Raw genomic sequence first — 13,758 nt, 5'->3', positions numbered from 1 at the left:
CCTTCTCCCTGAAGAAACCCAAGGAGACTTCACAGGCCAGATTGGGGGCCCAGTGGGTTCTACACCCCTGTACCAAAGGATCTGCTCTGCTCAGCAATCTTGTCGCTGCATTTTGAGACAGCTGGTGTTTCTGGACACTTTTCAAAGGTAAACCTATGATGAACATATTAGAAATATGTTTTGTAGCTAACTAAATATGAAACACTATGGCCAGATGTGCCTTTTCAAGGGGCAGACAGAGGTGGCACATCAGGCTTAGCTGGGTGAATGCGGAAGAGTTCGTAGCAAAAGCCAAGTCAAGAAGCACTTCCAAACTGAGAACCCAGTTCTTCAAGGGGAGTGCAGCCCCATCCCAAACAGGGTGAAACCCTTTCCCCAATCTGCATGTTGATGGACCAGGAGCACTTCCATCTTGTCTGGATTAAGCTTCATTTTTTTTTGCTCCACATCCAGCCTTTCACTGATTTCAGACACCAGTTCAGACCTTCCAGTTTCCCTGGTTGTTGTTGTTTATTCGTTCAGTCGCTTCCCACTCTTCGTGACTTCATGGACCAGCCCACGCCAGAGCTTCCTGTCGGCCGTCGCCACCCCCAGCTCCCCCAAGGCCGAGTCCATCACCTCCAGAATGTCATCCATCCCTCTTGCCCTTGGTCGGCCCCTCTTCCTTTTGCCTTCCACTTTCCCTGGCATCAGCATCTTCTCCAGGGTATCCTGTCTTCTCATGATGTGGCCAAAGTACTTCAGTTTTGCCTTTAATATTCCCTCAAGTGAGCAGTCTGGCTTTCTTTCCTGGAGTATGGACTGGTTTGATCTTCTTGCAGTCCAAGGCACTCTCAGAATTTTCCTCCAGCACCACAGTTCAAAAGCATCTATCTTCCTTCACTCAGCCTTCCTTATGGTCCAGCTCTTGCAGCCATAGGTTACTACAGGGAATACCATTGCTTTAACTATGTGGACCTCTGTTGTCAGCGTGATGTCTCTGCTCTTAACTATTTTATCAAGATTTTTCATTGCTCTCCTCCCAACAAGTAAACGTCTTCTGATTTCCTGGCTGCAGTCAGCATCTGCAGTAATCTTTGCGCCTAGAAAGACAAAGTCTGTCACTGCCTCCACGTTTTCTCCCTCTATTTGCCAGTTATTAATCCAGCTGGTTGCTATAATCTTGGGTTTTTTGAGGTTTAAGTGCAACCCAGCTTTTGCACTTTCTTCTTTCACTTTCGTCATGAGGTTCCTCAGCTCCTCCCCGCTTTCAGCCATCAAAGTGGCATCATCTGCATATCTGAGATTGCTAATGTTTCTTCCAGCGATCTTAACTCCAGCCTTGGATTCATCAAGCCCAGCATGTTGCATGATGTGTTCTGCGTACAGGGTGAATAGGTAGGGTGAGAGTATACAACCCTGCCGTAGTCCTTTCCCAATCTTAAACCAGTCCGTTGTTCAGTGGTCTGTTCTTACCGTTGCTACTTGGTCGTTATACAGATTCCTCAGGAGGCAGACAAGGTGACTTGGTATCCCCATACCACCAAGAACTTGCCACCATTTGTTATGATCCACACAGTCAAAGGCTTTGGACTAGTCAATAAAAGAGAATTAGATGTTTTTCTGAAGCTCTCTGGCTTTCTCCATTATCCAGCGGATATTGGCAATTTGGTCTCTAGTTCCTCTGCCTTTTCTAAACCCAGCTTGTACATCTGGCAATTCTCGTTCCATGAATTGCTGGAGTCTACCTTGCAAGATCTTGAGCATTACTGGCATGTGAAATAAGTGCCACTGTTCGATGGTTTGAACATTCTTTGGTGTTTCCCTTTTTTGGTATGGGGATATAAGTGGATTTTTTCCAATCTGGTGGCCATTCTTGTGTTTTCCAAATTCGCTGGCATATGGCATGTATCACCTTGACAGCATCATCTTGCAAGATTTTAAACAGTTCAGCTGGATACCGTCGTCTCCTGCTGCCTTGTTATTCGCAATGCTTCTTAAGGCCCATTCAATCTCACTCTTCAGCATGTCTGGCTCTAACTCACTGACCACACCGATAAACCTATCCCCGATATTATCATCCTTCCTATACAGACCTTTCATATAGTCTTGCCATCTTTTCTTGCTCTCTTCTGCTTCTGTTAGGTCCTTGCCATCTTTGTTTTTGATCATACCCATTTTTGCCTGGAATTTACCTCCGATGTTTCTAATTTTCTGGAAGAGGTCTCTCGTCCTTCCTATTCTATTATCTTCTTCCACTTCCGCGCATTGCTTGTTTAAAAATAATTCCTTATCTCTTCTGGCTAACCTCTGGAATTTTGCATTTAATTGGGCATATCTCCCCCTGTCAGTGTTGCCTTTTGCTTTCCTTCTTTCTTGGGCTGCTTCCAGCGTCTCGGCAGACAGCCATCTTGCCTTCTTGGTTTTCTTTTTCTTTGGGACGTTTTTTGTTGCCGCCTCCTGAACAATGTTGCTAACTTCTGTCCATAGTTCTTCCAGGACCCTATCTACTAAATCTAGTCCCTTAAATCTTTTCTTCACCTCCACCACATATTCATTAGGAATATTAGTGAGTGCATATCTAACTGATCTGTGGGTCTTCCCTATTCTCTTTAGCCTGATTCTAAACTGTGCAATAAGAAGTTCGTGATCTGAACTACAGTCAGCTCCAGGTCTTGTTTTTACCGGCTGTATAGATGTCCGCCACCTTTGGCTACAAAGGATGTAGTCAATCTGATTTTGGTGTCAACCATCTGGTGAAGTCCATGTGTAAAGTCGTCTTTTAGGTTGTTGGAAGAGAGTGTTTGTTATGCACAGTGAGTTGTCTTGGCAAAATTCTATCAGCCTATGTCCCGCTTCATTTTGCTGTCCCAGACCATGCTTGCCTGTAATTCCAGGTGTCGTTTGACTACCCACCTTAGCATTCCAGTCTCCTGTAATGAAAATAACATCTCTTTTGGCGTATTATCCAGTAGGTGCTGCAGATCCTCGTAGAACTGATCTACTTCTGCTTCTTCAGCATCTGTGGTTGGGGCGTATATTTGGATCACTGTGACGTTAAGTGGCTTACCCTGAATTCGAATTGAGATCATTCTATCATTTTTTGGATTGTATCCAAGCACTGCTTTAGCTCCTTTATTATTAATTATGAAGGCTACTCCATTTCTTCTGTGGTCCTCTTGCCCACAGTAGTAGTTCTGGTGGTCATCTGATGTGAAGTGGCTCATTCCAGTCCATTTCAGTTCACTGACACCCAGAATGTCTATATTTAGTCTTGACATCTCCCCAGTAACTACATCCAATTTGCCCTGGCTCATAGATCTTGCATTCCAGGTTCCTATGGTCTGTTGATCTTTAGAACATCGGATTCGTCATTCACCACCAGCACCGTCGGCTGCTAGCCGTCCTTTCAGTTTTGAGCTAGCTGCATCATCACATCTGGGGCTAGTTGAACTTATCCTCTGTTCCTCCCCAGTAGCATTTTGACCATCTTCCGACCTGGGAGTCTCATCTTCCAATGGTATACCGACATATCTCTGGTTGTACTGAACTATTTAGTTTTCATGGCACGAATACTGGGGTGGGTTGCCATTACCTTCCCCAGGGATCGTATTTAGTCTGATCTCTTTGCCATGACCTTCCTGTCGTTGGTGTCCCTTCACGGTTTAGTTCATGGCGTCATTGAGGTGCTCAAGCTCCAGCACCACGAAAAGGTAACAATCTCCTTTGCTGGAGAATTTCCCTGGAGTCAGATGGAAAAGAGAGCGAGAGGTGAATGTTACCAGCCTACTGATGGCACTGCACTCAAAATATCCAGACGACATCCCTTAAGAATTCCATGTAGATGTTAAGCAGCCAGCATCCAGAAAAAATATCAAACCTTGTAGGGTGCTGTAGGCCAAGGCCACAGCCTGGAGCAGAAGTCCTAAATTCTGGAATCTACCCTTCAGGAAGAACTGGAGCCACCATAATATGAGGCCCCCAATTCCCATCTTGGAGATATGGGCCAGCACAATAACACAGTAGATGGTGTCAAAAACCACGGCTGTTTAAATCAATCCAAAAACAGGGCCAGAAAACAGACTGAGAAGGATCCATATAATCCAAATCACCAGTTTCACCCAGAAATCCCACATGTTGGCTCACCGTGTGTAGTATCCCCACTTATTCAAGGCACCAGCTGCCCTTGGAAATAACTATAAGATGGTGGCAGTGTCTGATCTCCTTACTCAGTTTGGAGGTGCATGGTCTGAAGAAGATAAGCTCCCTTCGAAGTTGAGAATTCATTGAAGAAATGCCTGCTGGGCTTTATTGGAATGCAGATGCTTCCACAATCTTCAGGCCATATGATAAAGGTTAAACATTTTTAATTTCTCCCTCAGATTCCCAGGCATATGCGTTCTTGCATTCTCTGTCTTTCTCTCTCTCTCTCTCTGGCTGAGTTCACACAACACACTAATCCACAATGGTTTATTTTTCAGAGTAACCCATGATGGGTTAGCATTTAATCTGTGAGCTATTTTTCCCACCCATGGTGGGTTAGTTCCCCTAAATAACCCACCTTGAGAACCCACCTTGAGATCTGCCTAGCAACAGATTGCACTGCCCTTTCGCTGCCCAGCGCCTCCCTCCCCCTCCTTCGGTGATGCGCTCTGCAAAGTTCAAACGTTTCTTTTGCCCACACGGTTGCCAAACAGTTTCACCTGCGATTCAATCCTCACTTTTCCAAGGAAAAGCAAAGCCATTATCCAGTAGTGCATTGGGGGTCTCCCCACGCAGAGACCCGGCATATTAAATTTTGCCACATGTCCGCTACGTTTCGAGGAACTGAAGGCCTACCAACCCTTTTTGTTGCAAATGAATGCATTTTTAGAAAAATTAAATCTGGCAATTTAGAACTTGACATGCTGTTTTTCTTAAAAGGGCACACAATAGACAAAACTCAACAGCACCTATTAATGCATTATATAGTGCTGTATAATTAGGAGGGATTTTTTAAAAGCTGCATGCAAATTTATATTGGGAGAACTGACTTGAGATATCTTTTTTGCTCTTAAATTTTTGTTTGCAGATCTTGACAACCAGGGAGGGGGGATCCCAGCTCTTGGGGTGGCCCTTCAAGGGTGCTGGGAATTTGCATCTCGCCTGGCCCTCTCTCCACTCCTCTGCTGCTGCTCCTCCTACAACTTATTCCCTCCCCCTTCCTTTCAAGGAGCTGCTTCTGTCAGGGAGTTAGGAAAGGGCTGTGGGATCAGCAGAAAGGGTTTCCGAGAGTTGGGCTACCAACTGCCTTGGTGCCTTTAGCGGATGGTTTGAGTAGGATACTGCCAGCAACCTTCAGGACTCACATGGATTTCTCCAGAGGGCTGGTGGTAGCCTGGGCTCTCAGCCTCCTGCCAGGTAAGCCTGCTTCTGCTTCTGAAGCATCTGCTGAATATCGCAAAGGCTGAGCCACGCAGCCTGCAGCTGGCGGGGCAGCGGTTGCAGCGGGGGGAGCAGTATTAGGGAGGGAGAAAGTGCTATGTCAGCAATAAGATGCAGTTGCTACGTTCTTTATGCAATGAGAGATGTACATCAGACATAAATATGAGGGTCGAGTAGGGATGTATTCTTTTCTTAAAAGGTGAGACGAAATCTTGCAAAGATTTGAAGGAAGGAAAAAAGTTCTATGTATCTTACGTACTCTCAGCCCTCCTCAAGTTTTGGCACAGGGACCCAGTTTTGAATTTTTTAAAAATTTGTTTCCTTTTGTGCTTTCTTTGGCACAAGGAGCAAACTGAAGAATTTCTCAACACAGCTTTGTGTGAGTTTTCCTAGTTTCGGAATCTCTGTTTTTGCAAAAGGGATGAGAAGGGGGTTAGAGTGGAACTACGAACCTTTCGATGCCAGCGTTCGTCGGTGCTCGTTCTGTTTTTTAAAGATGCAGCCTAGCCCCCACATATGGTTTGATGCGTGGCTGAAGGCGGTGTATTGAGTTACAGGGAAGGAGGGAGAGGGTGAAATCTCAACTTATTATTGGCTGCATTCCTGCACATTTAAACTCTATTATATAGCGAGGGGGGCTTCTGGAACTAGACCATTTTGCTTCAGTTGTGTTTGACATCTTTCTGTGCCCAATTCCAGCTCAGAAGCAGAGACTGTTCTCTGAGGTTTTAGAACAAAAGGGAAATTTTTCTTGCTCGTGAATAGAACACTCCTTCTGTAACAAACTAAGCGGTCATCATCATGCTGATGCTTTGGGAGGGTTTGCAATCCATGAATATTTCTGGGAATGTTTCGAAGGTGATGTGCACCTTACCCCAATTGAACAAAATTGGAAGGCAAAGTGAGGCGAATTGTGGCTTAGGGAGAGAACTGCCTGGTATGTGCCCCACACGTGGACACATCGCTGTGTTCTGCCTGCAGCCAGGCTGAGCACAGCAGTGGGCTGGCCCTCTTCCTCCTGGAGGAGGCATTTCCGTATAGTCTTGGTGCTGTTTGGAGCAGTTGCATTGTCACTCCAGCACACAACAATAATAACTGGATCAAGTTGCACTGATGTTTTAAACTGTTTGTTTCTTCATGCGTGCTTAAAAGTCCATAGCCTCATTTCAAGGGATCAACTTACAGAACGTAAGTGGATTTGCATCCATCCACCCACCCACCCACCCACCCACCCATCTATCTATCTATCTATCTATCTACCTACCTACCTACCTACCTACCTACTTATGTCCCATTAGTTAGAATTGTAGCCATTCTGGAGGCTGAGTAAAGAGCTGAATCTGATGGATTGGTAGAGAATCACCCAGGACTAGCCAGGACCCTGCCTATGGGCTAGGAGTGAGACTGGTCCCTTTCAGACCCATCATTCTATGACTGCTGGTCCAGAAGGTACCTGAAGGTCATCCAGTCAGACCTCCTGTGAAGGAGGCAGGATAATCTGGGCCCAAATATTCCTATCTGGAGGCCTTTTGTTCCCACGATTATCTAGGGGGTGCAATACCAGAATTTAACTCCTTAGAAATTTAAATAAATAAATAGCAGAACCTCCTCCTGGATCTGCAGAGCACAACAGTGCAGGCAACTCACAGCTTCTTCCTCTTTCTCCTGACAACACATAGTGAAACAAAACATGCAACATGGAGTCGTGGCATCCTGAGTTTCCCTGCCCCCTCCACTTCACTGGTGACAGTGGTGGGAAAACCCAGGGGCACAATGATATCATGTCATGCATGTGGGGGAGAGAGGAGGAAGACATCTGGTGCTGATGCTTTTGGTGGCCTTATCCTAGAGCTGGAAACTTTTGGCTGAGGGAGATTTGAGGACTGCTTCATTATAGCTGTTACCAACATTAGATGGACTCCTCTTCTGAGAGAGAGAGAGAGACAAACACACACACACCATCAGAGGATGATAATCAGTTAGAGAAAGGGTGTTCGGTGCCCCCTGCCCCCATTAAATTGCCTTCATGATGTGGTAAGTGAATCATTTAGAAAGTCTCGCCTGAGTGAATGGAGCCATCACAGACAGAACTTTCATGTTGCCTGAGATGTAATATTCTCCAAAAGAGGCAGTGCACACCTTCAGCTGGATTACCTCCCAAGCCATGGGATATAAAATGGTACCACCTACCTATGGCAAAACGGGCAGCAGCACCACTGAACTGCTGCCTACCTTGCCCCGGTAGTGGAGCCAGGTAGGGCCTGCCACTGACCCCTGCCCTATCAGCTCTTTCCTCCTGCGCTTCATTTCCACCACAGAGTTTTCTTTTAGCTGCGCCTTTGAGTCAACTTCATGGAATCCTAGAATCATAGAGTTGGAAGGGGCCAGTAGGCCATTGGTCCGATGCCTTGCTCCGTGCAGGAATCCACTTTAAAGCATCTTCACTAAGGGCATCTCTACACCAGCCTAAAATCCTGCATTTAAAATGGGGCTTCTGGCTTCCGTTTTAAATGCAGGATCACCACTGACTCCCTTTACGCACGCTTCCTTCCCTCCTCCCCTTCCCCCATCCTTCTCCCTGTATCGGAGTCTTTCATTGATCTTGCTCCTCTTCTTGCTGCTTTAACTCTTTTCATGGAGGAAACTGAAGCCGAACACAACGGGGTAATTTGATAGCTCATTAACTGCGATCTATTTAAACATGGAACAAAGGGCATCTAGTGCAGGAGACGCCTTGAATGATCACAGCGTTGTGTAAAGAGCCCGCTACCTTCCGTGAAGGAGCCATCTCAATTGCAGGATAAAAGCCCCATGTGAAGGAGCCCTCAGTCTTCTAGTAAAGGCATATGTTAAAGAACAAATGATTTCCTGTCACCTCTTTGATAAGTGAGTATTAGGTATGAGAGGCTAGCAAGACACTCTATCAGGGTTTCTTTAAAAAGAATGGAATATTCTTATGAAACACCCCCATCCTCCCCACAAAAAAACAATCAAGCATAAATCACGAATAAAATCTGTCTCTGCTACATTGGCCTAGAGATTAAATCAGTTTGTAAAATACATATATTTATCTGTCCCATCTATTCAACGGTCAAAACCAGCATTCCACAACCTCACACCCTCCAGATGTGTTGGACTACAGTGCCCATGGCCATGCTGGCTGAGGATGATGAGAACTGTAAAAATATCTGGAGGGGGCCAGGTTGGGGGAAGCTGCTCTAAGCTAACTACAGCAGGTTTTCTTACATTACCTATCTTTATAAACGTAACTTTAACCATTTCAGCTGTTACAATGGGGACCTTCCAATTTAAACTTAGTCATAGGGAAAACAACAAAGAGAGGGGAGGGAGGGCACACAGGGAGCGGGGCAGCATGTGAGGCTGGAGTGGCTGAAGCCCAACATGGGAAACCGGGGCAGGGGAGGCGCGGCACTCAGGGGAGCGGGAGGCAGCTGTTTCAGCGGCACGTGCTCCGGCAGAGTGACGGGCAGCCACTGGGACAAGGGGGCTGGGCCCAAGACACCACAGAAAGGGAGGCCAGAGAGATGGCATCACATAGGTGTTCCAGGAGGCAGCTTCAGGCCTCTGGAGCAAGAGCGGAGAAAGGGCAGAGTCTTTCGAGGGAGGAGGCGCCCTTCAGGGAGCTGCCGGTGATGGAGCAGAGATCACAGGCACAGATACACTGGGATGTGACCTGGGCGGGAGGGCAAGACCGCGGCGGTCTTCGGAGGCAGGGACAAGGAGTTTATGCTGGATCAGAAAACTGGTTGAGGAGTCCAAGGAGGAGGCATGACGTGATGAGAGCAATGAGAGGGTGGATGATTTCACAGGAGAGTGTTGGGTAGACGTGAGGAAACCACAGAGGAGAAGGCTGCAGCAGTCTAGGCGAGGGATGGCCACAGTGTGGACCAGAGGGGACAGAAGGAAGGGCTGAATTTGTGCCGTGTTGTCAAGGAAGAAGCAACACAACTTGGCTATGGACTGAATCTGGGGAATAAAGGAGAGAGAGAGAGGCATCAAAGATAGAGCCACAATTGCCCCCTCATCTCCATCTTCCTTTAATTTTTACACCTTTCCACTAACCTTTTGCCACCTAACCACCCATGCTTCTGCCTGGGGCTGCTCCAGGTTTGATGGGGCTCCTGCCAAATTGCCCTGTCAGGGGCCCTTCCTATGTGGGTGAGTCCTGGCAAGCTTACTGGACAGTGGTAGCAGCACCAGGCAGTAGCAGCTCTCTGATAGCACCAGAAAGCTGTGAGCCACTATGGACATTTCCCACTACTGCCCTTGGCCATTGGTGTTCAGCTGGTAGGGTGGGAGCCTCAACTGGGTCACAGTCTAACCTAAGGTGGGCTGCACCAGCAGCACTACCACAATATAAATGTATGGCAAACAATTAAGAAGTGAGTCCAAAGATGCATGCTTTGGCTAATGGTGGGTCTCAGATCGGAAATAGGGTGAAGACTTGCCCGAGAGTGATGTTGTTGTTTATTCGTTCAGTCACTTCCGACTCTTCGTGACTCCATGGGCCAGCCCACGCCAGAGCTTCCTGTCGGCTGTCACCACCCCCAGCTCTCCCAAGGTCGAGTCCGTCACCTCCAGAATATCATCCATCCATCTTGCCCTTGGTCGGCCCCTCTTCCTTTTGCCTTCCACTTTCCCTGGCATCAGCATCTTCTCCAGGGTATCCTGTCTTCTCATGATGTGGCCAAAGTACTTCAGTTTTGCCTTTAATATCATTCCCTCAAGTGAGCAGTCTGGCTTTCTTTCCTGGAGTATGGACTGGTTTGATCTTCTTGCAGTCCAAGGCACTCTCAGAATTTTCCTCCAACACCACAGTTCAAAAGCATCTATCTTCCTTCGCTCAGCCTTCCTTATGGTCCAGCTCTTGCAGCCATAAGTTACTACGGGGAATACCATTGCTTTAACTATGTGGACCACTGTTGTCAGCGTGATGTCTCTGCTCTTAACTATTTTATCAAGATTTCTCATTGCTCTCCTCACACAAAGTAAATGTCTTCTGATTTCCTGGCTGCAGTCAGCATCTGCAGTAATCTTTGCGCCTAGAAAGACAAAGTCTGTCACTGCCTCCACGTTTTCTCCCTCTATTTGCCAGTTATCAATCCAGCTGGTTGCCATAATCTTGGTTTTTTTGAGGTTTAAGTGCAACCCAGCTTTTGCACTTTCTTCTTTCACTTTCGTCATGAGGTTCCTCAGCTCCTCCCCGCTTTCAGCCATCAAAGTGGCATCATCTGCATATCTGAGATTGCTAATGTTTCTTCCAGCGATCTTAACTCCAGCCTTGGATTCATCAAGCCCAGCATGTTGCATGATGTGTTCTGCGTACAGGGTGAATAGGTAGGGTGAGAGTATACAACCCTGCTGTACTCCTTTCCCAATCTTAAACCAGTCTGTTGTTCCGTGGTCTGTTCTTACCGTTGCTACTTGGTCCTTATACAGATTCCTCAGGAGGCAGACAAGGTGACTTGGTATCCCCATACCACCAAGAACTTGCCACCATTTGTTATGATCCACACAGTCAAAGGCTTTAGACTAGTCAATAAAACAGAAATAGATGTTTTTCTGAAACTCCCTGGCTTTCTCCATTATCCAGCAGATATTGGCAATTTGGTCTCTAGTTCCTCTGCCTTTTCTAAACCCAGCTTGTGCATCTGGCAATTCTCGTTCCATGAATTGCTGGAGTCTACCTTGCAAGATCTTGAGCATTACCTTACTGGCATGTGAAAGAAGTGCCACTGTTCGATAGTTTGAACATTCTTTGGTGTTTCCCTTTTTTGGTATGGGGATATAAGTGGATTTTTTCCAATCTGGTGGCCATTCTTGTGTTTTCCAAATTTGCTGGCATATGGCATGCATCACCTTGACAGCATCATCTTGCAAGATTTTAAACAGTTCAGCTGGATACCGTCATCTCCTGCTGCCTTGTTATTCGCAATGCTTCTTAAGGCCCATTCAATCTCACTCTTCAGCATGTCTGGCTCTAACTCACTGACCACACCGATAAACCTATCCCCGATATTATTATCCTTCCTATACAGACCTTCCGTATATTCTTGCCACCTTTTCTTGCGCTCTTCTGCTTCTGTTAGGTCCTTGCCATCTTTGTTTTTGATCATACCCATTTTTGCCTGGAATTTATCTCCAATGTTTATAATTTTCTGGAAGAGGTATCTTGTCCTTCCTATTTTATTATCTTCTTCCACTTCCACACATTGCTTGTTTAAAAATAATTCCTTGTCTCTTCTGGCTAACCGCTGGAATTTTGCATTTAATTGGGCATATCTCCCCCTGTCAGTGTTGCCTTTTGCTTTCCTTCTTTCTTGGGCTACTTCCAGTGTCTCGGCAGACAGCCATCTTGCCTTCTTGGTTTTCTTTTTCTTTGGGACGTTTTTTGTTGCCGCCTCCTGAACAATGTTGCGAACTTCTGTCCATAGTTCGTCCGGGACCCTATCTACTAAATCTAGTCCCTTAAATCTATTCTTCACCTCCACCGCATATTCATTAGGAATATTAGTGAGCTCATGTCTAACTGATCTGTGGGTCTTCCCTATTCTCTTTAGCCTGATTCTAAACTGTGCAATAAGAAGTTCGTGATCTGAACTACAGTCAGCTCCAGGTCTTGTTTTTACCGGCTGTATAGATGTCCGCCACCTTTGGCTACAAAGGATGTAGTCAATCTGATTTTGGTGTCAACCATCTGGTGAAGTCCATGTGTAAAGTCGTCTTTTAGGTTGTTGGAAGAGAGTGTTTGTTATGCACAGTGAGTTGTCTTGGCAAAATTCTATCAGCCTATGTCCTGCTTCATTTTGCTCTCCCAGACCATGCTTGCCTGTAATTCCAGGTGTAGTTTGACTACCCACCTTAGCATTCCAGTCTCCTGTAATGAAAATAACATCTCTTTGGCATATTGTCCAGTAGGTGCTGCAGATCCTCGTAGAACTGATCTACTTCTGCTTCTTCAGCATCTGTGGTTGGGGTGTATATTTGGATCACTGTGATGTTAAGTGGCTTATCCTGAATTCGAATTGAGATCATTCTATCATTTTTTGTATCCAAGCACTGCTTTAGCCCCTTTATTATTAATTATGAAGGCTACTCCTTTTCTTCTGTGGTCCTCTTGCCCACAGTAGTAGATCTGGTGGTCATCTGATGTGAAGTGGCCCATTCCAGTCCATTTCAGTTCACTGACACCCAGAATGTCTATATTTAGTCTTGACATCTCCCCAGTAACCACATCCAATTTGCCCTGGCTCATAGATCTTACATTCCAGGTTCCTATGGTCTGTTGATCTTTAGAACATTGGATTCGTTGTTCACCACCAGCACCGTCGGCCACTAGCCGTCCTTTCGGCTTTGAGCTAGCTGCGTCATCACATCTGGGGCTAGTTGAACTTATCCTCTGTTCCTCCCCAGTAGGAGTCCCATCTTCCAGTGGTATACCGACATATCTCTGGTTGTACTGATCCATGTAGTTTTCATGGCAAGAATACTGGGGTGGGTTGCCGTTTCCTTCCCCAGGGATCGTATTTAGTCTGACCTCTCTGCCATGACCTTCCTGTCTTGGGTGCCCCTTCACGGTTTAGCTCATGGCGTCATTGAGGTGCTCAAGCTCCAGCACCACGACAAGGTAACCATCTCCTTTGCTGGAGGAGAGTGATGTACTGGAGGAAATTAAAATGGCAGCTCCCAGAGCTGGCCACCCAGCACTGATTGGTGTGCCAGGAAACAAAGTAAGGGGTGGATCAAGGCTTCTGCATGTTGATGCCAAGCCTGCTCTCTGCCCCAGATTCCAAAATTATTTTCCACCATTGAGTGCAGGACTATTACATCTGCCAGTCAAGGGCAATAGTCTAAGTTATTCCCCAACCCATAAAATATCTGCATATTGGGGGGGGGGGTTGAGAGGCAGTGTGGTGTAGTGGTTAGAGTGTTGGACTGGGAAGACCCAGGTTCTAGTCTCCCTCCACTAGCCATGAAGCTCACTGGGTGATTTTGGGCCAGTCACTGACTCTCAGCCTAACCCATCTCACAGGGTTGTTGTGAGGATAAAATGGAGAGGAGGAGGATCATGTATGCCACCTTGGGCTCCTTGGAGAAGAGGCGGGATATAAATATATTAATTAATTAATTAATTAATCCTACCAATAGAATTGTGAATCCCTATCCTATGTGCATATTAACAAATTAAAAGAATCATAAGTCAACTCAATCATATTTAAAATCAACGCAGAGTTCACTTTGTCACAGGGAGTGCTAGCAAAGAGGGAGTTTCTTGTCCTGTGCAGAGGTCATTCACTTCTTTCCAAGGCAGGAAGGAGGGCCACCTCAGGCTCT

Source organism: Heloderma suspectum, chromosome 11, assembly GCF_057233095.1.
Source record: "Heloderma suspectum isolate Gila_16-S chromosome 11, 16-S_ref, whole genome shotgun sequence".
Classification (NCBI taxonomy): domain Eukaryota; kingdom Metazoa; phylum Chordata; class Lepidosauria; order Squamata; family Helodermatidae; genus Heloderma; species Heloderma suspectum.
Note: the sequence above shows the minus strand (reverse complement) of the source record.